The following is a 26319-nucleotide window of genomic DNA, read 5'->3' on the forward strand; positions in this document are numbered from 1 at the left end:
TATATTGCCTGTGATTTCAAAGCAACTGTGGAATACAAATAGTGTCAGTATTATCAGATACATCGAGACGAGGTGCAATAGCCAAGTGGACAGATGTTGGGTTTATAAAGAAAAAAGCACTGGCTCGATATTTGTCCAGTCTATCACTGGATCTGAACTCTCAATCTACTGTATCTCTGTGGGTCTGCTGACTTGTATATGTGAAGATCCATTGGATGTTTCTCAATCCTCTGACTTTTCTCATTCTTGTGCCATATTTGTTCCTTTGGGTTCACCAGTGAAGAAAATTATTTCCCATTACATTTGGTGAAGACTTTAATAACCTCACGTTCTTGTGTCCCACCATCTCAGCTCAAACTCCCTACAGAAACTTTAAACATTTAACTATTCTGCCAGAAACATTTTCAAGGGCGCAGCCATTCCTTCATTATGTTTCCATCTTTGACATGTGATTCATAAGTATGTGTGTAATGGAGAGAGAGAGTGAAAAAAAGAGAGAGAAAGAGAGGGAGAGAGAGTGCAATAGAAAGTTAGAGGACCAGCTAAAGACAGAGAGAGAGAGAGAGGCAGAGAGAGGTAAAGCGTTGGACAGAGACAGAGAGAGAGAGAAAGAGAAGCAGAGAGAGTCATTGAGTCATGGAGTCATTTTGCCCATCAAGCCCATGTAAATCAATCCATTCAGTCCCATTCCCCCGCTCTATCCCCATAGCCCCGTAAGTTATCTAAATCTGTCATATTTATTATAATCTTGTACATGTCTATCAAATCTCCCCTCAATCTCCTTTGCTGCAAGGAGAACAACCCCAGCTTCTCCAACCTAACCTTACAGCTAAAATCCCTCATGTCTGGAACCATTCTGGTAAATTTCCTCCACCCTCTCAAGGACACTCACATCCCTCCAAAAGTGTGGTGACTAGAACTGGATGCAACCCTCTGCTCGTGGCCAAACTAGAACGTTATACAGGTTCAGCATAACTTCCCTGCTTTTGTCCTCAATACCTCTATTTATGAAGCCCAAGATCCCATATGCTTTGCTAACTACTCTCTCAATGTGTCCTGCCACCTTCAAAGAACTATGCACATGAATTCCCAGGTTTTTATTCCTACAAATATACTTCATTCATAGAAATCTGGAAAAAAATGCATTCTAAAACAGTTCAAAACAGCACAAGTTGACAGTCCAAAAAGTGCAAAGGTGCTATTGCACCTCGTCTCGATGCATCTGATAATACTGATACAATTTGTATTCCACAGTTGCTTTGAAATCACAGGCAATATAAATGGATTGGGAATGTCAATGGACAGGAACCATTAATGGATTGGGAAAGTCAATGGACTGGAAAATATCTGGATTGGGAAATTCTATGGACTGAGTTATATCAATGGATTGGGATATTGTGAAACATCAATGGATTAGGAAACAGGAATTAAAGGGACAGATGAAAGGTTTGCAAACATCAATGGATTAGAATGTGCAGAAGCAGGAGAAAATGATGCCATTTTAAGTCGGGTGTCGGGGGGTTAGTAGGAACAGACCAGGGCTATTTTACTCTCTATCTCACTCCTTTCTTCTATCTGGTTCATTAAGTTTTCTTCAATAGAGGGGTGAGTTGCCTCACAACCCTTCCATTCCATTTTACCTGCCATGTACATTTTACAGCAAAATCATATCTGGTGTATACAGCCCGAGGGGTTTCCCATGGGTCCAGTTCCTTAGTTCACTATGGCGGGAGGACCTTACACAGTGGTCTTTCCACATTGAGCCTTTGCAGTGGCTACCCCAAGCTTTAGTGTGTCCCTCAGCACGTAGTCCTGGACCTTGGAATGTGCCAGTCTGCAACACTCGGTCGCGAACAACTCTTTGCGCTGGAAGACTTGTAAGTTTAGGGCAGACCAAAGAGCTTCTTTCACCAATTTGATGGTCATCCAGCAGCAGTTGATGTTTATCTCGGTGTGCATCCCTGGGAACAGCCCGTAGAGCACAGACTCCTGTGTTACAGAGCTGCTTGGGATGAATCTCGACAAAAACCACTGCATCTCTTTCCACACCTGCTTTGCAAAGACACATTCCAGAAGGAGGTGGGCAACTGTTTCTTCCCCACCTACTCAGCAGAGATGACATCTGTTATTGAAGCAAAAAGCAGAACCGACCTGATGCACAACATGAAACCAGCAGCCAGAACATTATATGACTTGAAATTAGCCAAGGCAGTTGTGCAAAAGACAGTGAGACACTGCGCAAATAAACACTGGACAAAATCACAAATGTAACAATGCTTTCAAAAGCAAATCTCCCGAGTATGCTCACACTCGTCAAGCAGAGGTGACTTTGCTGGCTCAGGCACGTTCGCAGGATGGAAGATGACACATTCCCAAGGGTATTCTGTATGGGGAGGTCGCCGGAGACAGAAGACCAGTTGGATGCCCAAAGCCCCACTTCAAGGATGCCTGCAAGCAGGACATGAAGGCCCGAAACATCGATTTTCACACATGGGAGACACTGGCCAACAACAGAGGGAAATGGTGATATTACCCCTGGACTGGTGTGTGCGTCACCATGACGATCAGTGACTACAGCAGCTTGACAGCAGGTGCCAACATGGAAAACAGCGACACCTGATAATCCCACCTCATATGTGTCACTTGTGGAAGAACCTGCCTCTCACAGATTGACCTCTTCAGCTATCGGACAAAGTGCACCATGGGAAACTATCCCATCGCCAATGGATTTGCTGCACGTCCATCATCTCATGTCGAAGGAAGGATGACGACGACATCTACAACCAGGGCGGCCCATCGTGCCTGTGGCAGCTCTTTCATTTCCTTTCAACGATTTATCGAAATTCCCTTTTCAACCTTACGATTGAGTCTCCTTCCACCATCCTCTCAGGCAATACATTCCAGACCAAAATCAACAACAACTTGTTTGTAAATTTATAGAGCACCTTTAACGTAATACAGCGTCCCATGGCACTTCACAGGAGTGTCGGAAAGCAAATTTGGACCCCAAGCCACACAAGACCGTATTAGAGCAGATGGCCAAAAGCTTGGTCACAGAAGTAGCTTCCATGAGTGTTTTAAAGGAGGGAAGAGAGGTGGAGAGGCGGAGAGTTCAGGGAGGGAAATCTCAGGCTTCGGGCCTGGACAGCTGATGGCACAGCCGCCAGCGGTGGAGCGATTAAAATCAGCGATGCTCAAAAGACCAGAATTGGAGCAGTGCAGGAATGTCGGGGGGAGTGAACCAAATAAAATCCGGCCCTTTGTATCCCCCTCACAGCTGACATTCCCACCTAGCTATTTATTATCAATCAATTTTGCTCTTGCAGTTCTATTTCACACCACGAGATGTCAGTCTCATGCCATTTCACAGCAAGCTGCATACAAGCTTACTTGACTGCCAGTCTAATACTGTGTTGAGTGAACAAGGATCTTCTTCTCTTGCAGTTTCTCCAAATGATAGGTGTTCATTCTTGCCCCTGCACTTCAAAGAAACTGGGAAAAAAACATTCTTAACATTTTCTCACATTCACACACCCATTTACCCCAGTGATAATTCACAACATTTTCTTTGTACCATCGCCATCTACATAACTTAACATAGTTAAATTAAATTCGTGACAAAGCGCTGGCGATAACATTGTTCTTCCCCAAAATATGTACAATTTTCAAATGATCAGGCTGTAGCAACAAACTCCATCTAAATATTCTAGTATTTTGGTTTTTAAACTTATCCACAAACGTTAATGGGTTATTGTCAGTTTATATTAGTGTTTCTTTATAGTCCTGGCGGACATATACTTTGAAATGTTTGAGAGCCAGCAAAAGTCCGAATGTTTCTTTTTCCACAGTGGAATACTTTTTTGATGCCAATTTAGTTTTCTTGAAAAGTACCCTACTGGCTTCTCTATGCCCGATTTGTCATCCTGCAATTGGACTGCACCAACCCCCAGGTCGCTAGAATCGATCGCTATTTTAAAGGGTTTCGCAAAATTTGGAGCAGCCAACACTGGTTCATTAGGTAAGATTGCCTTTAGCGGCGACAGGGAGAGCGAGGTGACAGCTGGGTAAGTGAGTTTACAACTTATATAAACTTATCTTTTTGTTTCGGCAGTTTCTTTTTGCAGCGGCTACAGGGAGAGCGAGGTGGCAGCTGGGTAAGTAAATCCTATATATTTGGGCAGCGGCTGAACCCGAGACCCTACACCTGTAGTGTCTCCCACCCGCCCTCCTCCTCTGACCAAAAAAAAACGACTCGGTGGTGTGCAGATAAGGTAAGGCTTTTTCTATTTATTTTTTTTTCGTGTGATTGGTAAAAACTTTTCGTTCCTTTTTCATTTATCTAAGTTAAGACTAAGTTAAGCTTAAGATTAAAAATGGCAGGAGGTCTCAGACCCGTGTTATGCTCCTCTTGCTCAATGTGGGAGCTCAGGGACACGGCTGATGTCCCTGACTCCTTCAAGTGTTGGAATTGTGTCCAGCTGCAGCTCTTGTTAGACTGCATGACGGCTCTGGAGCTGCGGATGGACTCACTTTGGAGCATCCGCGATGCTGAGGAGGTCGTGGATAGCACGTTTAGCGAATTGGTCACACCGCAGATTAGGATTGCTGAGGGAGAAAGGAAATGGGTGACCAAAAGGCAGAGAAAGAGCAGGAAGGCAGTGCAGGTGTCCCCTGCGGTCATCTCCCTCCAAAACAGGTATACTGTTTTGGATACTGTTGAGGGAGATGGCTCACCAGGGGATGGCAGCAGTAGCCAGGTTCATGGCACCGTGGCTGGCTCTGCTGTTCAGAAGGGCGGGATAAAGAGTGGAAGGGCTATAGTCATAGAGGATTCAATTGTAAGGGGAGTAGATAGGCGGTTCTGTGGTCGAAAACGAGACTCCCGAATGGTATGTCGCCTCCCAGGTGCACGGGTCAGGGATATCTCAGATCGGCTGCAGAACATTCTGAAGGGGGAGGGTGAACAGCCAGTTGTCATTGTGCACATAGGCACCAATGATAGAGGGAAAAAACAGGATGAGGTCCTACAAGCAGAATTTAGGGAATTAGGAGCCAAGTTAAAAAGTAGGACCTCAGGGGTAGTAATCTCAGGATTGCTACCAGTGCCACATGCTAATAAGAGTAGAAATGAAAGAATAGTCAGGATGAATGCGTGGCTTGAGAGATGGTGCAGGAGGGAGGGGTTCAGATTTTTGGGACATTGGGACCGGTTCTGGGGGAGGTGGGACTATTACAAATTGGACGGTCTACACCTGGGCTGGACTGGAACCAATGTTCTTGGGGGTGCTTTTGCTAACACTGTTGGGGAGGGTTTAAACTAATGTGGCAGGGGGATGGGAACCAAATGAGGAGGTCAGTGGACAGTAAGGAGGTAGTAACTAAAGCCTGTAAGGAACTAGATAATGAAGTCAGCGTGACTAAGGGAAAGAGTAGACAGGGAGCAGATGATGAACGCAAAGGGACTGGTGCATTTGTTTTAATGCAAGAATTGTAGTAGGTAAGGCAGATGAACTTAGGGCTTGGATTAGTACCTGGGAGTATGATGTTATTGCTATTACTGAGACTTGGTTGAGGGAAGGGCATGATTGGCAACTAAATATCCCAGGATATCGATGCTTCTGGCGGGATAGAGAGGGAGGTAAAAGGGGTGGAGGAGTTGCATTACTGGTCAAAGAGGATATCACAGCTGTGCTGAAGGAGGGCACTATGGAGGACTCGAGCAGTGAGGCAATATGGGCAGAACTCAGAAACAGGAATGGTGCGGTAACAATGTTGGGGCTGTACTACAGGCCTCCCAACAGCAAGCGTGAGATAGCGGTACAAATATGTAAACAGATTATGGAAAGATGTAGGAGCAACAGGGTGGTGGTGATAGGAGATTTTAATTTTCCCAACATTGACTGGGATTCACATAGTGTTATAGGTCTAGATGGAACAGAATTTGTAAGGAGCATCCAGGAGGGTTTTCTAGAGCAGTATGTAAATAGTCCAACTCGGGAAGGGGCCATACTGGACCTGGTGTTGGGGAATGAGCCCGGCCAGGTGGTTGAAGTTTCAGTTGGGGACTACTTTGGGAATAGTGATCACAATTCCGTAAGATTTAGAATACTCATGGACAAAGACGAGAGTGGTCCTAAAGGAAGAGTGCTAAATTGGGGGAAGGCCAACTATCCCAAAATTCGGCAGGAGCTGGGGAATGTAGATTGGAAGCAGCTGTTTGAAGGTAAATCCACATTTGATATGTGGGAGGCTTTTAAAGAGAGGTTGATTAGCCTGCAGGAGAGACATGTTCCTGTGAAAATGAGGGATAGAAATGGCAAGATTAGAGAACCATGGATGACAGGTGAAATTGTGAAACTAGCGAAGAGGAAAAAGGAAGCATACATAAGGTCTAGGAGGCTGAAGAAAGACGAAGCTTTGAAAGAATATCGGGAATGTAGGACCAATCTGAAACGAGGAATTAAGAGGGCTAAAAGGGGTCATGAAATATCTTTAGCAAACAGGGTTAAGGAAAATCCCAAAGCCTTTTATTCATATATAAGGAGCAAGAGAAAGGATTGGCCCACTCAAGGACAAAGGAGGAAAGTTATGCGTGGAGTCAGAGAAAATGGGTGAGATTCTAAACGAGTACTTTGCATCGGTATTCACCGAGGAGAGGGACATGACGGATGTTGAGGTTAGGGACAGATGTTTGATTACTCTAGGTCAAGTCGGCATCAGGAGGGAGGAAGTGTTGGATATTCTAAAAGGCATTAAGGTGGACAAGTCCCCAGGTCCGGATGGGATCTATCCCAGGTTTCTGAGGGAAGCGAGAGAGGAAATAGCTGGGGCCTTAACAGATATCTTTGCAGCATCCTTAAACACGGGTGAGGTCCCGGAGGACTGGAGAATTGCTAATGTTGTCCCCTTGTTTAAGAAGGGTAGCAGGGATAATCCAGGTAATTATAGACCGGTGAGCCTGACGTCAGTGGTAGGGAAGCTGCTGGAGAAGATACTGAGGGATAGGATCTATTCCCATTTGGAAGAAAATGGGCTTATCAGTGATAGGCAACATGGTTTTGTGCAGGGAAGGTCATGTCTTACCAACTTAATAGAATTCTTTGAGGAAGTGACAAAGTTGATTGATGTGGGAAGGGCTGTAGATGTCATATACATGGACTTCAGTAAGGCGTTTGATAAGGTTCCCCATGGTAGGCTGATGGAGAACGTGAAGTCGCATGGGGTCCAGGGTGTACTAGTTAGATGGATAAAGAACTGGCTGGGCAACAGGAGACAGAGAATAGCAGTAGAAGGGAGTTTCTCAAAATGGAGACGTGTGAACAGTGGTGTTCCACAGGGATCCGTGCTGGGACCACTGTTGTTTGTGATATACATAAATGATTTGGAGGAACGTATAGGTGGTCTGATCAGCAAGTTTGCAGACGACACTAAGATTGGTGGAGCAGCAGATAGTGAAGGGGACTGTCAGAGAATACAGCAGAATATAGATAGATTGGAGAGTTGGGCAGAGAAATGGCAGATGGAGTTCAATCCGGGCAAATGCGAGGTGATGCATTTTGGAAGATCCAACTCAAGAGTGAACTATACAGTAAATGGAAAAGTCCTGGGGAAAATTGATGTACAGAGAGATTTGGGTGTTCAGGTCCATTGTTCCATGAAGGTGGCAACGCAGGTCAATAGAGTGGTCAAGAAGGCATCCGGCATGCTTTCCTTCATCGGACGGGGTATTGAGTACAAGGGTTGGCAGGTCATGTTACAGTTGCATAAGACTTTGTTTGGCCCACATTTGGAATACTGTGTGCAGTTCTGGTCGCCACATTACCAAAAGGATGTAGATGCTTTGGAGAGGGTGCAGAGGAGGTTCACCCAGGATGTTGCCTGGCATGGAGGGCGCTAGCTATGAAGAGAGGTTGAGTAGATTAGGATTATTTTCATTAGAAAGACGGAGGTTGAGGGGGGACCTGATTGAGGTGTACAAAATCATGAGAGGTATAGACAGGGTGGATAGCAAGAAGCTTTTTCCCAGAGTGGGGGATTCAATTACTAGTTGTCACGAGTTCAAAGTGAGAGGGGAAAAGTTTAGGGGGGATATGCATGGAAAGTTCTTTACGCAGAGGGTGGTGGGTGCCTGGAACGCGTTGCCAGCGGAGGTGGTAGACGCGGGCATGATAGCGTCTTTTAAGATTTATCTGGACAGATCCATGAATGGGCAGGAAGCAAAGAGATACAGACCCTTAGAAAATAGGCGACATGTTTAGATAGAGGATCTGGATTGGCGCAGGCTTGGAGGGCCGAAGGGCCTGTTCCTGTGCTGTAATTTTCTTTGTTCTTTGTTCTTTGAGTGAACCTTTCAAAGTACAGAACTGATGACGAGATTAAAAAGGTCTGAACAGTTGAGGTGACTGAGCGGTTTCAGCTTCTCTGTTCAGGTTGCAGCTTTCACTGGAGGCATGTGTTTAAATCCCACTTCTGACAACTTGATTTTCAGTTACTTTGCAGAGCTTCCTTGAAGGTTTGAGGCAGAGTAAATACTGAGGAACTGTTTCTAACTGCTGAACGGTCACGAACCGAAGGTTACAGATTTAATGTGACTCACAAAACTGGAAAGAACTTGAGGAAAAATTCCTTTCTGCAACGTGTGGTTAGGATTTCAGTTATGTGGATAGATTGGAGAAGCTGGGGTTGTTCTCCTTAGAGAGGAGATTTGATAGAGGTGTTCACAATCATGAGGGGTCGTGACAGACCCGATAGAGAGAAACTGTTGGTAGAAGGATTGAGACTCAGGTAAAAGCTGTGGCTCAGTTGGTCACACTCACCTCGAAATCACAAGCTTCTGGGTTCAGATTTCACAGCTGACACTCCAGTGCAGCACTGAGGGTGTTGAAGGTGCTGCCTTTCAGGTGTGATGTTAAACCAAGACCTGGTCTGCATGTTTGGGTGAATGTAAAAGATCCCATGCTGCAATTTCAAACAAGTGAAGAGCAATTCTCCCTGGTGTTGTGATCAATATTTGCCTCTCAATCAGATCAGTTGGTCATTATCACATTGCTGTTTGTGGGTATTAGCTGCTGCATTTCTGACATTACAACTGTGATTACACTTCAAAAGTATTTCATTGTCTACAAAGTGCTTTGATATGTCCAGTGGTCTTGAAAGGTGCTATATAAATGCAAGTCTTTTCTTTCTTTATCACAACACATTACTGTGTAAAAAATGGTTTTTCATGTCACCTCTGGTTCTTCTGCCAATCACCTGATATCTGTGTCCTCTGCTTACTGACCCTTTTACCACTGGAAACAGTTTCTCCTTATTTAAACTATTGAAGAACTTCATGATTTTGAACAAATGTGTCAAATCTTTTCTGAATTTTCTCTGCCGCAAGGAGAACAACCCCAGCTTCTCCAATCTCTCCACATCACTGAAGTCCCTCACCCTGCTACCATTGTGGCAAATCTCTTTTTTATTCTTTCACGGAATGTGGGCATCGCTGGCAACGCCAGAATTTATTGCCCATTCCTAACATCCCTTGAGAAGGTTTTGGTGAGCTGCCTTTTTGAGCTGTTGCAGTCCATGTGGTGTAGGTAAATCCACAGTGTTGTTCGGAAGGGAGTTCCAGGATTTTGATCCAGTGACAGTGAAGGAACGGTGATATAGTTCCCAGTCAGGATGGTGTGTAGCTTGGACGGGAACTGGCAGATGGTGGTGTTCCTATGCATCCAATGTCCTTCTAGGTGGTCGAGGTCATGGGTTGTGAAGGTGCTGTCGAAGGAGGCTTGGTGAGTTATTGCAGTGCATCTTGTAGATGGTACGCACTGCTACCACTGTTCACTGGTGGTGGAGGGAGTGAATATTTAAGGTGGTGGATGGGGTGCTGATCAAGCGAGCTACTTTGTCCTGGATGATGTTGAGCTTCTTGAGTGTTGTTGGAGTTGCACTCATCCAGGCAAATGGGGAGTATTCCATCACGCTCCTGACTTGTGCCTTGTAGATGGTGGACAGGAGGTGAGTGATTCACAGCAGAATTCCCAGCCTCAGACCTGCTCTTGTAGCTACGGTATTTATATGGCTGATCCAATTCAGTTCCTGCTCAATGGTAACCCCCAGAATGTTGATAGTGAGGGATTCAGCAATGGTAATGCCATTGAATGTCAAGGGGAGATGGTTAAGTTCTCTCTTGTTGGAGATGTTCATTGCCTGGCACTTTTGTGGGTTGAATGTTCCTTGTCGCTTATCAGCCCAAGCCCAATGTTGTCCAGGTCTCTCTACATGTGGACACGGACTGCTTCAGTAGCTGAGGAGTTGCTCATGCTACTGAATATTTTGCAATCATCAGCGAACATCCCCACTTCTGACCTTATGATAGAGAGAAGGTCATTGATGAAGCAACGGAAGATGGTTGGGGCCTAGGACACTACCCTGAGGAACTCCTGAGTGCTGTTCTGGGACTGAGATGATTGGCCACCCACAACTATCACCATATTCCTTTGCGCTCGGTATGACTCCAACTAAAGAACAAAGAACAAGGAAAATTACAGCACAGGAACAGGCCCTTCGGCCCTCCAAGCCTGTGCCGATCCAGATCCTCTACCTAAACATGTCGCCTATTTTCTAAGGGTCTGCATCTCTTTGCTTCCTGCCCATTCATGGATCTGTCTAGATACATCTTAAAAGACGCTTTCATGCCCGCGTCTACCACCTCCGCTGGCAACGCGTTCCAGGCACCCACCACCCTCTGCGTAAAGATCTTTCCACGCATATCCCCCCTAAACTTTTCCCCTCTCACTTTGAACTCGTGACCCCTAGTATTTGAATCCCCCACTCTGGGAAAAAGCTTTTTGCTATCCACCCTGTCTATACCTCTCATGACTTTGTACACCTCAATCAGGTCCCCCCTCAACCTCCGTCTTTCTAATGAAAATAATCCTAATCTACTCAAACTCTCTTCATAGCTAGCACCCTCCATACCAGGCAACATCCTGGTGAACCTCCTCTGCACCCTCTCCAAAGCATCTACATCCTTTTGGTAATGTGGCGACCAGAACTGCATGCAGTATTCCAAATGTAGCCGAACCAAAGTCCCATAAAACTGTAACATGACCTGCCAACTCTTGTACTCAATACCCCGTCCGATGAAGGAAAGCATGCTGTATGCCTTCTTGACCACTCTATTGACCTGCGTTGCCACCTTCAGGGAACAATGGACCTGAACACCCAAATCTCTCTGTACATCAATTTTCCCCAGGACTTTTCCATTTACTGTATAGTTCACTCTTGAATTGGATCTTCCAAAATGCATCACCTCGCATTTACCCTGATTGAACTCCATCTGCCATTTCTCTGCCCAACTCTCCAATCTATCTATATTCTGCTGTATTCTCTGACAGTCCCCTTCACTATCTGCTACTCCACCAATCTTAGTGTCGTCTGCAAACTTGCTAATCAGACCACCTATACTTTCCTCCAAATCATTTATGTACATCACAAACAACAGTGGTCCCAGCACGGATCTCTGTGGAACACGTCTCCATTTTGAGAAACTCCCTTCCACTGCTATTCTCTGTCTCCTGTTGCCCAGCCAGTTCTTTATCCATCTAGCTAGTACACCCTGGACCCAATGCGACTTCACTTTCCCATCAGCCTACCATGGGAACCTTATCAAACGCCTTACTGAAGTCCATGTATATGACATCGACAGCCCTTCCCTCATCAATCAACTTTGTCACTTCGTCAAAGAATTCGAGGGGAGAGTTTTCTCCCTGGTGGCCATTGACTTCAATTTTGCAAGGGCTCCTTGATGCCCTTGGCAAGAGCAGTCACTGTCTCCTCACCTCACCTCTTGAGTTCAGCTCTTTTGTCCAAATTTGGGTCAAGGCTGCAACGAGGTCAGGAACCAAGTGGCTCTGGCAGAACCCAAACAGAGCATTGATGAGCAGGTTATTGCTGTGTAAGTGCTGCTTGATAGCACTGTCAATGACACCTTCCATCACTTTACTGATGATCAAGAGGAGGCTGATGGGGCAGTAATTGACAGGGTTGCATTTGTCCTGCTTTTTGTTTGCAGGACATACCTGGGTAATTTTCCACGTTGCTGGGTAGATGCCAGTGTTGTAGCTGTACTGGAACAGCGTGGCAAGTGGCGCGGCTAGTTCTGGAGCACAAGTCATCAGCACTACAGCCGGGATGTTGTCAGTATCCAGTGCCTTCAGCCATTTCTTGATATCATGTGGAGTGAAGTGGATTTGCTGAAGATTGGCATCTGCGATGCTGGGGACATCAGGAGGAGGTCGAGATGCATCATTTAGTTGATACTTCTGGCTGAAGATGGTTGCAAATTATTCAACCTTGTATTTTACATTGATATGCTGGTCTCCCCTCTCATTAAGGATGGGGATATTTGTGGAAACTCCTGTTGATTGTTTAATTTTCCACCACCATTCAGGACTGGATGTGGCAGGACTGCAGAGCTTTGATCTGATCTATTGGTTGTGAGATCACTTAGCTCTGTCTATTGCATGCTGCTTCCACTGTTTGACATGCAAGTAATCCTGTGTTGTAGCTTCACTCATTTTTAGGTCTGCTTGGTGCTGTTCCTGACATGCCCTCCTGCACACTTCATTGAACCACTATTGCTCCCTTGGCTTGATGGTAATGGTAGAGTGAGGGATATGTCAGGCTATGAGGTAACATATTGTGTTTAAATACAATTCTGCTGCTGCTGATGGCCCACAGTGCCTCATGGATGCCCAGTTTTGAGTTGCCAGATCTGTTCATTTCTTCCCTCAGATATAATTGGAAACAAATTCCAAAGGAATGCATGTACTAAATAAAAAGGAGAGAGAAATAAATACTGACAAAATAGATGCCAGCATTTGCAAGGTAAAAAGATTTATAAGTTTTATTATCGATGAGTGAGAGGAATATATCACACTTTGGGGCTTCTGTAAGTGGATTTACTGATAATTTTTGGAATTGACAGGAAGCTGCTTCATGGTTGGTGGAACAAACTCCCGCCCTTGGGGTGGAGCCAACAGCTGCATCCGTCCAATAACAGACAGGGTAGAAGTACTGTATCAGGCCTTGTTAGCCCAGTTGGTAGAGCATGAGACTTTTAATCTCAGGGTCTTGGATTTGAGACCCTTGTTGTGTGGTTGTTCTTCCCTTTTTCAGACTTCATCGGCAGAGAGTTCAAGGGGTGTTTGAAATTAAATTCAACAACATCACCAGATTTCAACTCCCCCCCTCCCAGTGTAGTTGAATGGACCTTCAACCTCTGCCCTCCCCCTTCCCCTCCCTACCAGAACTGCAACAGGGATCCCCTTGTCCTCACTTTCCACCCCACCTGCCTCCACAGCAGCATAGTGGCGCAGTGGTTAGCACTGCAGCCTCACAGTTCCAGCAACCCGGGTTCAATTCTGGGTACTGTCTGTGTGAAGTTTGCAAGTTCTCCCTGTGCCTGTGTGGGTTTCCTCCGGGTGCTCCAGTTTCCTCCCACAAGCCAAAAGACTTGCAGGTTGGTAGGTAAATTGGCCATTATAAATTGCCCCGAGTATAGGTAGGACGTAGGGAAATATAGGGACAGGTGGGGATGTGGTAGGAGTATAGAATTAGTATAAATGGGTGGTTGATCGTCGGCACAGACCATGTGGGCCGAAGGGCCTGTTTCAGTGCTGTATCTCTAAACATAAACACATCCAAAGGATCATCCTCCACCATTTCCGCCACCTCCAGCGTGATGCCACCACCAAACGCAACTTCCCCTCCCTTGTCAGCATTCCAAAGGGATTGTTCCTTCCACAACACCCTGGACCGCTCCTCCATTACCCCAACACCTCTTCCCCTTCCCAAGGCACCTTCCCATGCAATCGCAGGAGATATAATACCTGCCCTTTTCTGTCCTCTCTGCTCATTATCTAAAGCCCCAAACACTCCTTTTAGGTGAAGCAGCGATTTACTTGTGCTTCTTTCAATTATGTATACTGTATTCACTGCTCACAATGCGGGCTCCTCCAAACTGGGAGACCAAAAGCAGATTAGGTGGAACACCTCTGCTCAGGCCGAAAGCATGATCCTGAGCATCTGGTTGCTTGCCATTTCAACACTCCCCCCTGCTCTCATGTCCACATTTCTGTCTTTGGCCTGCTCCAGTGTTCCAGTGAAAATCGACCCAAGCTCGAGGTGCAGCACCCGACCTTTTGATTCGGCACTCTACAGCCTTGTGGATTGAACATTGTGTTCAATAACATCAGAGCATGACTGGTGTCAGGCAACCACAAGCATTAACACACTTTGTCCCAGGACAGCTTTGTTATTTAATCTCTCCTGCCCTCTGCCCTATCAAACACCTTCCCCTTTGTTCTCTCCCACATGCCCCTCCCCTTCACTTGTTTAAAACCTAATTCTTTTCTCACCTGTGTCAGTTCTGATGAAAGGTCACAGACCAGAAATGTTAACTCCGTTTCTCTCACCACAGATGCTGCCAGAGCTATTGAGTATTTCCAGCACTTTTTGTTTTTATTTCAGATTTCCAGCATCTGCAGTATTTTGCTTTTATTGTGTCAGAAAGTCTTTCCTTGATTCAGGACTCTTACCTCTCTCCAGAATCTCTCTGCTAAAGATTGAACTTTATCTCATTTCACTCACAGCTCAGGGTCAGTGTGGCACAGTGGGACTTCTGGCTGTCTCTCACTTCACAGTCCATCAGTACTGAGAAAACAATGGGGAATATTACTCACATGTTGTGTTCTGTAACTTTTTACAAACACTTTAATGTATATATTGTCTTCCAAAGCAGTGACAGAATGGTGGCTTTAGTGTGTTGTTGAAATAGCTTTGTTGAGTTCGTGCTGTACTAACAGTTAAACAGTTCTTGGTTCAATACCAGGTTTTGGCACTTTCAAACTCTCCTGTGTCTTTTTCTTTGGCTCCAATTGTCAAGCTGCATGATTTATTCTGAAATTAGCACCACAGAACCAAGGCACCAGCGAGCATGAGGAGCTGAAATTAGCACAGATCAAATCCACTTAATACTTCTGACTGAAGATGGTTGCAAATGCTTCAGTTTTGCCTTTTGCACTGACTTGCTCAGCACCACCATCATTGAGGATGTGAATGTTTTTGGAGCCTCCTCATCTTGTTAGTTATTTAATTATCCACCACCATTCACGACTGGATGCGGCAGGACTGTGGAGCTGTGATCTGATTCTGAGGGAGAGATCCGTGCGTGGAGTGGCGGGATGTATGGAGAGTGATCCTGAAGAGGGTGTCTGAGCCTGGAGTGGAAGCTTTCTGTGGAGGTACAGGAGTAGGCCATTCAGCCCCAGTGTTTTATAAAGGTTTAGCATAACTTATTTGCTTTTACTCTATGCCTCTATTAATAAAGCCAAGTGTCCTGTTTGCTCTTAGCAACCTTTTCAAACCTTGATCAAAAAAGATTGGTGTACATTGTCTCATTCTTCCTCCCAAACTGTATCACTTCACAATTCTCTGTGTAAAATTTTATCTGTTGTGTGAAAGCCCATTTTACCAGTGTGTTTAAGTTCCTCTGAAGTGTGTTACTGTCACTGGCATAGGATGAAATTCACGAGCATTCTTTGATGCTATCTCCGTGGAAAGAGCAATCTTACACACTAGCTCAAATTGGGATTTTGTGTGTTTAGTATCTTTCCTCATCCACCAATATAAGCACAAATCTGTCTCATAATGTACGGTCTAAGAATGTGCCAATGTTGCAATGTGGTGATAAATTCTTCAGTGTCACAATGTACTCACCAACTGTTTCACTGCTTTTCTGATTTCTGGATCCAAGTTTGTAGCTTTCCGCGATCTCTAGTGGCTTAGGCTTGAGCCTCACTTCAACGAAGAAACGGAAAATTATGATTTAAAGATTACACTGTCAATCATTCACATCTCTGTCTTCTCCTGAACTTCGAGTTCAAATTTGTTTGTGAAGTTGAGTCACACGTTAAGACAGCACAGTCTTTTTCTTTGTGAAGGAAGTGATTTGGGAATGGCTGTTTGAAACTGTCCCTTCTTGCACAGAAATTCAGTGCAAATACTTGATCACTCACAATTTCCTTGAGAGAAATTTGTTCACAATCGCATTCGACACGGAAACTGCCTCAGCATTAATCTCACTGAAGCAGAATGTGACCGTGTTGTTTGTTTCAGAATGTTGGTGCCGTTATTTGTCGCTTTTAACCGAGACTGGGAGACAGGGCAAGTTTGATCCGAGGTTGGAATATATTATCATTCAGGAGCAAGAAAAATCAAAAGGAACAAAATAAGAAAACCCAGTCTCTGGATTTGAGAATCTGTAGATCCGCTTTGGGAAAGTGAATCAGAGCAGAATGAAGGGTGAACTGTCCAGAAGAGATGAAGACACAGCTCAGTCAACACGTTCCCCTGGTTTATGATGCTGGAACATTCATCACACAGAAATGATTCAACCCAATGACAAACATTCTTACAGCTGATAATTTATGCTACTGATTTAAGGACTGTCTCATGTGGTTACCGAGTGATGACGAGAAGATATTAAACTTTGTTCTGTTCAATCTTGCTGTGATGAAGTTTGAATTTTTCTACCTTTTATAAACAGTATTTGAAGGGTCTCGGTAACAATGTTCAGTGTTGATGAGAGTGGGGTCTGGGTGAGAAGCTGCTGAGTGTGACAGGGTCAGGACTGGATGCAGGAAGTTCTCTGACAGTCTCCCTCTATCTCTCTAATGGGTTTGAGTTGATTTACGACTGGTAGCTTTTATTTTACTTTTCTTATTCAGAGATACAGCACTGAAACAGGCCCTTCGGCCCACCGAGTCTGTGCCAACCAGCAACCACCCACTTATACTAATCCTGCATTAATCCCATATTCTCTACCACATCCCCACCATTCTCCTACTACGTACCTGCACTCGGGACAATGTACAATGGCCAATTTACCTACCAACCTGCAAGTCTTCTTGAGGTGGGAGGAAACCAGAGCACCCGTCGGAAACCCACACAGACACAGGGAGAACTTGCAAACTCCACACAGGCAGTACCCAGAACTGAATCCTGGTCGCTGGAGCTGTGAGGCTGCGGTGCTAACCATTGCGCCACTGTGCTGCTGTTGGTGTTTTGATAAATGAAGGAAGTTCCGTCCACCCAATATTAGTCATTGGGGACTCCATAGTTAGGGGAACAGATAGGAGGTTCTGTGGGAACGAGAGAGACTCACGGTTGGTATGTTGCCTCCCAGGTGCCAGGGTTCGTGATGTCTCGGATCGTGTTTTTGGGATCCTTAATGGGGAGGGGGAGCAGCCCCAAGTCGTGGTCCACATAGGCACCAACGACATAGGTAGGAAGAGAGATGGGGATTTAAGACAGAAATTTAGGGAGCTAGGGTGGAAGCTTAGAGCAAGAACAAACAGAATTGTTATCTCTGGGTTGTTGCCCGTGCCACGTGATAGCGAAGCGAGGAATAGGGAGAGAGAGGAGTTGAACACGTGGCTGCAGGGATGGTGCAGGAGGGAGGGATTTGGTTTCCTGGATAATTGGGGCTCTTTCTGGGGTAGGTGGGACCTCTTCAAACAGGATGGTCTTCACCTGAACCAGAGGGGTACCAATAACCTGGGGGGGAGGTTTGCTAGTGCTCTTCGGGGGGGTTTAAACTAATTCAGCAGGGGAATGGGAACCCAAATTGTAGTGCCAGTGTACAGGATGTTGAGAGTAGTGAGGTCAGGGATATGGTTACAAGGAAGCAAGAGGGCACTGGCAAGCAAGAACCTGGTTTAAAGTGTGTCTATTTCAACGCCAGGAGCATCCGGAATAAGATGGGTGAGCTTGCAGCATGGGTTGGTACCTGGGATCTCGATGTAGTGGCCATTTCGGAGACATGGGTAGAGAAGGGGCAGGAATGGATGTTGCAGATTCCGGGATTTAGATGTTTCAGTAAGAACAGAGAAGATGGTAAAAGGGTGTGGCATTGTTAATCAAGGAGAGTATTACAGCGACAGAAAGGACGTTTGAGGACTCGTCTACTGAGGTAGTATGGGCTGAGGTTAGAAACAGGAGAGGTGAGGTTACCCTGTTGGGAGTCTTTTATAGACCTCCGAATAGTTCCAGAGATGTAGAGGAAAGGATAGCGAAGATGATTCTCGACAGGGGTGAGAGTAACAGGGTAGTTGTTATGGGGGACTTTAACTTTCCAAATATCGACTGGAAATACTATAGTTCGAGTACTTTAGATGGGTCAGTTTTTGTCCAGTGTGTGCAGGAGGGTTTTCTGACACAGTATGTAGACAGGCCAACCAGGGGCGATGCCACATTGGATTTGGTACTGGGAAATGAACCCGGCCAGGTGTTAGATTTAGATATAGGTGAGCACTTTGGTGACAGTGATCACAATTCGGTTAGGTTTACCTTAGCGATGGGCAGGGACAGGTATATACCGCAGGGCAAGAATTATAACTGGGGGAAAGGAAATTATGATGCGATTAGGCAAGATTTAGGATGCGTAGGATGGGGAAGGAAACTGCAGGGGATGGGAACAATCGAAATGTGGAGCTTATTCAAGGAGCAGCTACTGCGTGTCCTTGATAAGTATGTACCTGGGAGGCAGGGAGGAAGTTGTCGTGCGAGGGAGCCGTGGTTTACTAAAGAAGTTGAAGCGCTTGTCAAGAGGAAGAAGAAGGCTTATGTTAGGATGAGACGTGAAGGCTCAGTTAGGGCGCTTGAGAGCTACAAGCTAGCCAGGAAGGATCTAAAGGGAGAGCTAAGAACAGCAAGGAGAGGACACGAGAAGTCATTGGTGGATCGGATCAGGGAAAACCCTAAGGCTTTCTATAGCTATATCAGGAATAAAAGAATGACTAGAGTTAGATTTGGGCCAATCAAGGATAGTAGTGGGAAGTTGTGTGTGGAATCAGAGGAGATAGGGGAAGTGTTAAATGAATATTTTGCGTCAGTATTTACAGTAGAGAAAGAAAATGTTGTTGAGAATACTGAGATTCAGGCTACGAGGCTAGATGGGATTGAGGTTCACAAGGAGGAGGTGTTAGCAATTTTGGAAAGTGTGAAAATAGATAAGTCCCCTGGGCCAGATGGGATTTATCCTAGGATTCTCTGGGAAGCTAGGGAGGAGATTGCAGAGCCTTTGTCCTTGATCTTTATATCGTCATTGTCGACAGGAATAGTGCCGGAAGACTGGAGGATTGCAAATGTTGTCCCCTTGTTCAAGAAGGGGAGTAGAGACAGCCCTGGTAATTATAGACCTGTGAGCCTCACTTCGGTTGTGTGTAAAATGTTGGAAAAGTTTATAAGAGACAGGATTTATAATCATCTTGAAAAGGATAAGTACATTAGAGATAGTCAGCACGGTTTTGTGACGGGTAGGTCGTGCCTCACAAACCTTATTGAGTTTTTCGAGAAGGTGACCAAACAGGTGGATGAGGGTAAAGCAGTGGATGTGGTGTATATGGATTTCAGTAAGGCGTTTGATAAGGTTCCCCACGGTAGGCTATTGCAGAAAATACGCAAGTATGGGGTTGAAGGTGATTTAGAGCTTTGGATCAGAAATTTGCTAGCTGAAAGAAGACAGAGGGTGGTAGTTGATGGCAAATGTTCATCCTGGAGTTTAGTTACTAGTGGTGTACCGCAAGGATCTGTTTTGGGGCCATTGCTATTTGCCATTTTTATAAATGACCTGGAAGAGGGTGTAGAAGGGTGGGTTAGTAAATTTGCAGATGACACTAAGGTCGGTGGAGTTGTGGATAGTGCCGAAGGATGTTGTCGGGTACAGAGAGACATAGATAGGCTGCAGAGCTGGGCTGAGAGATGGCAAATGGAGTTTAATGCGGAAAAGTGTGAGGTGATTCACTTTGGAAGGAGTAACAGGACTGCAGAGTACTGGGCTAATGGGAAGATTCTTGTTAGTGTAGATGAGCAGAGAGATCTTGGTGTCCAGGTGCATAAATCCCTGAAGGTTGCTAACCAGGTTAATAGGGCTGTCAAGAAGGCATATGGTGTGTTAGCTTTTATTAGTAGGGGGGTCGAGTTTCGGAGCCACGAGGTCATGCTGCAGCTGTACAAGACTCTGGTGAGACCGCACCTGGAGTATTGCGTGCAGTTCTGGTCACCGCATTATAGAAAGGATGTGGAAGCTATGGAAAGGGTGCAGAGGAGATTTACTAGGATGTTGCCTGGTATGGAGGGAAGGTCTTACGAGGAAAGGCTGAGGGACTTGAGGTTGTTTTCGTTGGAGAGAAGGAGGAGGAGAGGTGACTTAACAGAGACATATAAGATAATCAGAGGGTTAGATAGGGTGGATAGTGAGCGTCTTTTTCCTCGGATGGTGATGGCAAACACGAGGGGACATAGCTTCAAGTTGAGGGGTGATAGATATAGGACAGATGTGAGAGGTAGTTTCTTTACTCAGAGAGTAGTAAGGGCGTGGAATGCCCTGCCTGCAGCAGTAGTAGATTCGCCAACTTTAAGGGCATTTAAGTGGACATTGGATAGACACATGGATGAAAATGGAATAGTGTAGGTCAGATGGTTTCACAGCTCGGCGCAACATCGAGGGCCGAAGGGCCTGTACTGCGCTGTAATATTCTAATTCTAATTCTAATTCACCCATTTTTTTTGGACAGACAGTGTGGTATAAGGATGTAAAGGGTTAATGCTGAAGATAGTGGGATCAACCCCTCCCACTGTCAGAGTGATGATGAAACAGTCACATGAGATGAAGTTTGGGAGAAGAGAGAGCAGCACCAAGGATGCTAGCTTAGCAGGCTTGATGAGTGTGTATAGAATATTGTGCAAATTAGAAAGAGTTCTTAGTTCTTTCAGCAGGAAATGTGTCCAGAAAATATCGAGAAACTCACAATTTTATTATTCAGGAGTCGGAACACAGATATTAATTCCAAGTGACAGTTCTGGGACCAATTAACAAAAAAAGTAGAGAATAATATTGCTCACTGATTGAAATCCCCCAGTGAGGAGACAGTTAAACAGGTGATCTGTTGGGGCATCCTTCGATCCAAGGTTTCAGCAACATTTAATCTCCCTTTTTGGTGAAATTCTCTGTTATTTGCAACTTTTTTATCAGCTTTGATGGGCGAGTGAAAAAACTGAAAAAATTGAACAGTTCCATCCTTTCTTTTCTTCCTTCTTCTCTTCTTTCCATCAGTTTCTCTTTTCTGTCCCAGATCAATATAATGATGAGAATCCCACTTTAATCTGTTGTTTCTGGTGTTTTATCCATTCCAATCAAAATTTCAACATTCCAATCAAATCTATTTGTTATTCCACAGTGTCTCTCCATGTGTTTTATTCTGTTGTATTCTCTCACAGTCTGTTTGATGATCAATGTTACATCTCACTATCTGTTCTGGTGAAGATCAGAAGCAGTGATATCTGTTTACACCACCCGACAAGTCGGCCTGAGGCTGTGCCTCGCTGATCACGTGGAGTTAAAGCAATTCTTCCAGTCAGTTAATTTAGTTGTAATTTCATGAGAAATTCGGTCATCATGACTTCGTCAGTGACCTAATGGTTCAGGTGTCTGAGTGATGTTAATCATGATGTGATGAAATGATTGTATGTTCTAGTCTTTCCTTGGTGGGTTTTCACATTGAGTAGAAACGAATTGGACATGGTCTGGAAATGTTTCACACCACTCCATTCCCAACTTCATTTACTTCCAGAAGGTCTTTTTCCATCATTCCACAGCTAGCTGCACAGCCAGAAACTGTGCTGAAGGTGACAGCTAAGTCTAACCAACTGACAAGGTGGCTGAGAGGTTAAGGTGATGGACTGTTAATCCATTGTGCTGTGCACACGTGGGTTCAAATCCTATCCTTGTCGTTAGTTTATGAACTGTTTAGTGTATTGTTTCTGTTGGGGGAGTTGATGTGTCAAGTCAGCCTCGAAACCTGTTCTTGTCCCTGTCCAGACAGTGATTCCAGAATTGGTTATACTTTCTTAAAATTGAGACAGACTATTGGAATTTCTCACCCAAACTACACTGGAATGAAGATCAAATCGGGATCACGAAACGGAGCAGGATTTTTCCTCCCCTCCTTCCTTCCATCTCGATTTGCACCAAGTGAAAGACAAATGGGAAAAGCAAATGGCGAGGGAGCAGATGCAGAAAATTATCCTTTGGCAAGAAATTTATTTTCAAATCTTCTTTATAGATTAAGTGAGTGAGCAATGCTTTTGCAGATGGAATTTAAAATGAGGGGTCATTTAGTACCTACGATAGATCAGAGTGTTTTTTTGTAAGAGGTGAGATGTTAGAAACGGCGGAGGAGCAGAGACCCGAATACTGAATTAATAAAAGCTCGTGGACTGGTAGAAAATAATGTGAAAAGTGAACAGAATATGAAGATTGGAACTCATGTTGCAGTGATATAAAGCTCTGTGCTCCTGAGGTAAATGTCCAAGACCAGATTGTGGGGAATCTGTGGAGAGTGATTTGGTTTTTATTCATTCTTGGGTGTGAGTATCGCTGATAAGGCGAGCATTTATTACCCATTCCTCTTGCCGTTGAGAAGGTGGTGGAGAGCTGCCTTCTTGAACTGATGCAGTCCATATGGTGCAGGAACACCCACAGTGCTATTGGGGAGGGAGTTCCAGGATTGTGACCCAACAACAGTGAAGAAATGGCGATATCATTCCAAGTCAGGATGGTGAGTGACTTGGAGGGGAACCTGCAGGTAGTGAGTTCCCATGCATCTGCTGCCCTTGTCCTTCGAGGTGGTAGAGGTCACGAGTTTGGAAGGTGCCGTTGAAGGATACTTGGCGAGTTGCTGCAGTGCATATGGAGATGGTACACACTGCAGCCACTGTGTACTGGTTGTGGAGGGATTGAATGTTTAAGGTGGCGGGTTAGGTGCCGATCAAGTGCGCTGCTTTGTCCTGGATGGTGTTGAGCTTCTTGAGTGTTGTTGAGTGGGATGTATTCCATCACACTCCTGACTTGTGCCTTGTAGATGGTGGTCAGGATTTGGGGTGTCAGGAGGTGAGATACTTGCTGCAGAATTCGTAATCTCTGACCTGCGCTGATAGCCACAGCATAGATGTGACTGGTCTAGTTACGTTTCTGGTCAAGATGTTGATGGTGGGGGATTTAACGATGATAATGCTTCTGAATATCAAAAGGTAGATTTTTTTTCTCTCTCATTGGAGATGTTCACTGCTTGGCACTTGTGTGGCCAGAAGGTTGCTTGTCACTAATCAGCTCAAGCCTGAATGTTGTTCAGGTCTTGCTGCTTGCAGGCACAGACTGCTTCAGTATCTGAAGAGTTGTGAATCATCATCTAACATTCCCACTTCTGACTTATGTTGAAGAGAAAGTCGTCAATGAAACAGCTGGGATGTTTGTGTCTAGGACACTACCCTGAGAAACTCCTGAGGCAATGTCCTGGGCTGAGATGATTGGCCTCCACTAACCACAACCATCTTGCTTTGTGCGAGGTGTGACTTCAACAAGTGGAGAGTTTTCCCCCTGATTCCCATTGACTTCAATTTTGCTGGGGATCCTTGATGCCACACTCATTCAAGGGCAATCACACTCACCTCTCCTCTGGAATTCCACTCTTACGTCTCTGTTTGGACCAAGCTGCAATGAGATCATACGAACATAGGATCAGAAGTACTAGTAGCAGGAGTAGGCCATTTGGCCCCTCGAGCTTGCTCCGCCATTCAATAGGATCATGGCTGACCTGATCATGACCTCAACCCCACTTTCTTGCCTGCCCACATAACCCTTGGCTCTCTTGTAGATAAAAATCTTGAAGACATTCAATGACCCAGCCTCCACTGCTCTCTGCGGTAAAGAATTCCAAAGATTAATGACCCTCTGAGAGAAGAAATTCCTTCTTAAATGAAAAACCCCTAAATCTGAAACTATGTCCCCTCGTTCTAGATTCCACCTCGAGAGGAAACATCCTCTCAGCATCTACCCTGTCAAGCCCCCTCAGAAGCTTATATGTCTCAATACGTTCACCTTTCATTTTTCTCAACTCCAATGAGTATCAGTCCAACCTGCTCAACTTTCCTCATAAGACAACACCTTCATCACAGGAATCAATCCAATGAACCTTCTCTCAACTGCCTCCAATGCAAGTATATCCCTCCTTAAATAAGGAGACGGAAACTGTACACAGTACTCTCGGTGTGGTTTCACCAGCACCATGTACATTTGTAGTAAGACTTCTCTACTTTTATACTCCATCCCCCTTGCAATGAAGGTAACATTCCATTTGCCTTCCTAATTATTTGCTGTACCTGCATGGTACCTTTTTGTGATTCATGCACGAGGAAAACCCAGATCCTTCTGCACCGCAGCATTCTGTAATCTCTCACAATTTAAATAATATTTTCCTTTTCTATTCTTGCTACCAAAGTGGATAACCTCACATTTTCCCACATTCTCCTCTATCTGCCAAATTATTTCCTGGAGCTGAGAGACCCTGGCAGAACCTAAATTGTGCATCGATGATCAGATTATTGCTAAGTGTGTGGTGCTTGATAGCACTGTTGGTGACATCTTCCATCGCTTTGCTGATGATTGATAGTAGACTGATGGGGCAGCAAGTAGATGACTGTGTTGTCGCTCCACTGGAACAGCTTGGCTGAGGGCGCAGCGAGTTCTGGAGCACAAGTCTTCAGTACTAGAGCCGGAATGATGTTCGGGCCCATCGTCTTTGCTGTATCGAGTGCCTGCAGCTGTTTCTTGCCATTATGTGGAGTGAAGCAAATTGGCTGAAAACTGGAAGCTGTGATGCTGGGGAACTCAAGAAGCCAAGTTGAATCATCCACTGAGCAATTTCTGACTGAAGATGGTTTCAAATGCTTCAGCTTTATCTTTTGCACTGACGTGCTCGGCTCCACCAACATTGAGGATAGGGATGTTTTTGGAGCCTCCTCATCTGGTTCGTTATTGAATTGTCGACCACCATTCATGACTGGATACCTAGTTTCTCAGGGCAGTGTCCTAGGCCCAAACATCCTCAGCTGTTTCATTGATGGCTTTCTCTTCAACATAAGTGAGAAGTGGGAATGTTCGCTGATGATTCACAACTCCTCAGATACTGAAGCAGTCTGTGCCTGCAAGCAGCAAGACCTGAACAACATTCAGGCTTGAGCTGATAAGTGACAAGCAACATTCTTTGATCTGATCCTGAGGGAGATATCCGTGCGTGGATCGGCGGGATGTATGGAGAGTGATTCTGAAGAGGGTGTCTGAGCCTGGAGGGCAGAATCTGTGAAGAGTGGTCCTCAAAGGATGTCCGTGTCTGGAGATTTAGGATCTCTGAAGAGGGTCTCCAAGCCCGTAGTGCTGGGATCTTTGGAGAGTGATCCTGAAGTAGGTGTCCGAACCTGGAATGGCGGGATCTGTGGAGAGTGATCCTGAGGTGGGTGTCCGAGCCTGGAGTGGCAGGATCTGTGGAGAGTGATCCTGACTAGTGTGTGTAAACCTGGAATGGAAGCTTTCTGTGGAGGTACAGGAAGAGGCCATTCATTCCCAGTATTTTATAAAGGTTCAGCATAACTTATATGTTTTTACTCGATGCCTCTATTAATAAAGCCAAGTGTCCTGTTTGCTCTAAGCAACCTTTTCAATCTTTCTGACATTGGTGTACATTGTCTCTCTGCTCCTGCACCCAGTTTAGAATTGTAACCTTTCATTTATATGGCATTCTTCCTTCCAAATTGTATCACTTCACACTTCTCTGTGTAAAATTTCATCTGTTATGTGAAAGCCCATTTTACCATTTTTTTTAAGTTCCCCTGAAGTGTGTTACGATCACTGGCATAGGACAAAATTCCTGAGCATTCTTTGATGCTATCTCCATAGACAGAGCAATCTTTTACGCGAGCTCAAATGTAGGATTTTGTGTGTTTTCTATCTTATTTCACCCACCAATATAAGCACAAATATGTCACGTAAATCTTGTTCACTGCAGTCCCTGCTGCTGTTTTCTGCCTATATTTACAGACTTTAATCTCAACCTCGTCACCATGTTCTCTAATATATTCAGGGGGCATCAGCAGAGAAAATGTTCACCAAGCATGGCAAGTGCAAGGAAATGTTTATTTATGTCATTATGTCATGAACATAATATACAAATTTTTACATGTGTGAATCATCAAGATGTGTCTTCATAAATGGAACCCCGTCACAATAAACACTGTCACCTTTCAATGTTTAGCGGACAGGTTTGACGGCCTGATGTGTGTCATTCCCATATTAATGTGTTTGTACAAAGTTCGGGGAAAGATGGAGATATGAATAATTTACAGTGAAATCTTTTAAACATATTACCACATCTC

General features: G+C 45.0%; 1 non-coding gene across 1 annotated transcript; it reads left to right on the forward strand.

The window, feature by feature from the left end:
• The first annotated feature begins 21761 nt into the window (after window positions 1-21761).
• trnan-guu (transfer RNA asparagine (anticodon GUU)) lies at window positions 21762-21843 on the forward strand. The gene has a single exon. It is a non-coding gene; the product is annotated as a tRNA-Asn (tRNA).
• Window positions 21844-26319: the final 4476 nt, after the last annotated feature.

Source organism: Heterodontus francisci, unplaced genomic scaffold, assembly GCF_036365525.1.
Source record: "Heterodontus francisci isolate sHetFra1 unplaced genomic scaffold, sHetFra1.hap1 HAP1_SCAFFOLD_59, whole genome shotgun sequence".
Taxonomy (NCBI): Eukaryota; Metazoa; Chordata; class Chondrichthyes; order Heterodontiformes; family Heterodontidae; genus Heterodontus; species Heterodontus francisci.